Genomic DNA, 3,562 nt, shown 5'->3' on the forward strand with positions numbered 1-3,562 from the left:
TTGCTTTCTGCACACCCCTAGCTTGGGCCCAAACGCCTTTATAACTGGTTTTAGTTCTCCAATGTTTTTACTACTACACCCCTCCTGTTAGGCAGATTTTAGCTTTTGTTTTCAATTTGTTTCTCATCTAACTTTTAACTCATAATTCAGTTTTAATTGAAATAAAAAATGAATAAAAATATTTTTTAGGTAGCTTAATGTGTGTACATAATTGTGATATTTTTTGTAGATTTTTAGAAGCTAGTTTGCTATTTTAAATAAGTCATTTACTTTGGTATGTTCATGTTCCTTTCGGTTTTGATAGATTTCGCAAAGTGATTTCGTTTAACACCTTAGGATAAGAATTTAATCGCCAATCTTTGTATAGTTGCTGTAGACTAACCCATGATGGTGTGTAAGAAAAAATGAACTCCTAATTCTTTGTTTTGATTGGTATTTGCTTAGCTTTGTTTAACTCGATTAACATGCGTTTCCATTAGACAATTGTGACGTTTGTGCTCTCAAATTGAAATGCATTTATGCAATAATGTTGGTTCCTTTTTGTACATATAATTAGGGATGTGTAGAGGTCCTAAAACCTGGAATTGAAAATTTTAGATCATGATTTCCCATTTTACTCGATTTTTCTTTATCACATGTAAATAACGTGCTTTTGGTTGACGATTGCACCGTAACTTGTACAAATGACCCGTAATTTTGTGTGAAACTCCTTGGCATGATTTTGTGATTGTTTAGGCATCTAGTAGAGGCTATTTGCTACTGACTTGTACCGTTTGATTGCATGTTTCTAACTTCATTCACAATTTGAAACCGTTTAGCTAGTATTAACCTAGTGTTGTCTAGTTTTGGTTAGAGTTTTGTATTGCTTCATGCTAATTGACTAATATAGATTAACATAGGATATTGGAACTAAATGAATGAGTTTGCTACTGACTTCAAGCTTAGACCATGTGTTCACTTGCTTTTGTTATGATTAATTGATGTTTGCCCGCTAATTGGTAAGTAACGATGCATGCGATGCTTTGACGACTTCTTGTGGATGTTTTTGTAGGGTACCGTGATGCTTTTGCATTTGATTTGGGACATTCAATCCCTTGTTTTGCTACTGACTTGGAGCTTCTTTCTATTGTTTCCATGCTTAGCCTCTCATTTCTTACTTTGATTTTGATTACATCTTGTTACTGCTTGCCATGTTCCCTTAGACTCTTCCTCCTTTGTTAAGAGGAATCGAGATAGGTTAGTTATCCTCGACCTTAGGACCATTTGTAGATTAGAATAACATAGATTAGAATGTTAGATCTAGTTCCCTATTGCATTCTTTTTCTTTTCAACTCTTTAAAACATTAATAAACGGAAGATGCGAATCACATTAAGCAAGTGATAGAGAAATGAGTGGGATTCATTCCCTAATCTATTTCTCAATCACTTAGTGGCATAGAAACGAGTGGGATTCATTCCCTAATCTGTTTCTCGATCACTACTTAATGGGAGAGAAACGAGTGGGATTCATTCCCTATTCTGTTTCTCAAACATTAATTAATGGGAGAGAAATGAGTGAGATTCATTCTCTAATCTGTTTCTCAAACATTACATAATGGGATGGAAGTGAGTGGGATTCATTCCCTAATCTGCTTCTCGATCATTATACATTTATGTGATTCGAATCGTGAAGTAAATTCCCTTAAAAAATACACAATCAAAAACACTTTAAAACACCTAACAATGGTTCAGACTAAAGCAAAGTAGAGAAAGTGGTGAGTGGCCCGGTATTGGGAACTGTTCACCACTCATCTATCCTAAGAAGACACAAACCAATCATTTCTTTTTCTTTTGCCTCGTTGGCACCTAAGGGGACCGTTATCTCCGCTCCATTGCATCCTAGGCTGTCCCCTTATGCAAGAGCGCGAGCGTTAACGCCGCCCAATTAAAAAACACAAAAACAAATGGAAAATCTTTAGCCGAGCTACGGTAACTCTAATTCCTGAAAAGGATACGTAGGCAGCGGGGTAGGGCCCGTGCGAGTACAATTCTTTATTTTCCCTACATTTTGCATTCATTTCGCATTTAGACATGGCATAGTACACACCCTTTAGATAGAAACAAACATAGGTGGATACCATCGAGTACGATGGGCGTGAGGGGTGCTAATACCTTCCCCTCGCGTAACCGACTCCCGTACCTTGATTCTCTGGTCGCAAGACCCTGTTCCTTCCTTTGTTAGGTTTTCTGATATTCCTTTCCCTTATGGGATAAATATATTGGTGGCGACTCTGTTCATTTTTCGCGAGCGTGCGACAGCTGGCGACTCTGCTGGGGATGTTGCTAGACCTGTTGCTGGTCCATCCTTAGTGAGTCGATCCTAGCCTGCGTTTGTTTGTTTATTTACTGGGTGTTTATTTGTTTTTATGTCTATACCTTGTATATATGTTTGCATGTTTACTTTCCTGCTTGCATATCATGTTTATTTCTGTTTGCACATCATGCATATGGATTATATTCTGTGTTCCTTGGGGTCTTCTGTTCTGTTTTGCAGGTTGGGTGGGATGTTTTATGAGGTAAAAGGCCCAATACCCAGGCCAGAGTGACACATAGGATACCTAGGATAGAGTGGATAGTCATGACGCCAACAGAATGTCAGGTTCTGTTGATTGCGATCATGAGACCCACGACCAGTCGAGGTTCAAATGAGATACCGTTGTTGGCATGTATTTGCGACAATGATGGTGTTTCAGGAGAACTGATAACGCTGGAAGCCATTGACCTACCCTGACCTAGACTACACCTGTGAGTGGGGTGGGATATACATGACAGGTACCGTTGGTGACCGTTCTGTTGGTGACTTGTGTTCTTATGGTTTCACTGTGCCTATGTCGGACCTTTGATCCTGCAACATCCGATCTCATCCAGAGGCCACACACACTTCTCCTATGTGGGGAAACCTCCATTGCATCATTTACATCATGGCATGTTTACCTTTCAAAAAAAAAAAAAAGGAAAAGAAAAGAAAAAAGAAAAGAAAAGATATGTAAAAAAAAAAAAGAAAGAAAAAAAAGAAGTATTATTATTTCTCATGTGCATGCCATTTTTTTCAGGGTATCCAAGGTTATTATCTTCTTCACTTGAAATGGCTAACAACGTGACAGTTACCAAAGAGGTTACTAGGCGCACCTTCACCTGCAGTTTCTTCCGTGAGGATATAACGCCTCTGATTCGTTTGAGCACTTCAGTTACTGGGCAAAACTTGGATGAGTTCAGGAAAACATATGGTCATATCCTACACATGTTAACTTCTCGGGTTGATGAATGGGCTCTATACACACTTCTCCAGTTCTACGATCCTGAGTTACGGTGTTTCACCTTTCCTGATTACCAACTGGCACCAACCCTTGAAGAATATGCTGATATCCTCAAGATTAAGGTTCAACACAGGATTCCTTTTGTATGTGTACCTGAGAAACCGAAAATGGACCGAATTGCTGGTGCTCTTTATTTGAGCATGAAAGATGTTACAGATAACTGGAAGCCTAATGGTGGAACCCACGGATTCTATGTTAAATTTCTG

The sequence above is a fragment of the Vicia villosa genome, unplaced genomic scaffold (genome assembly GCF_029867415.1).
Source record: "Vicia villosa cultivar HV-30 ecotype Madison, WI unplaced genomic scaffold, Vvil1.0 ctg.001682F_1_1, whole genome shotgun sequence".
Classification (NCBI taxonomy): Eukaryota; Viridiplantae; Streptophyta; class Magnoliopsida; order Fabales; family Fabaceae; genus Vicia; species Vicia villosa.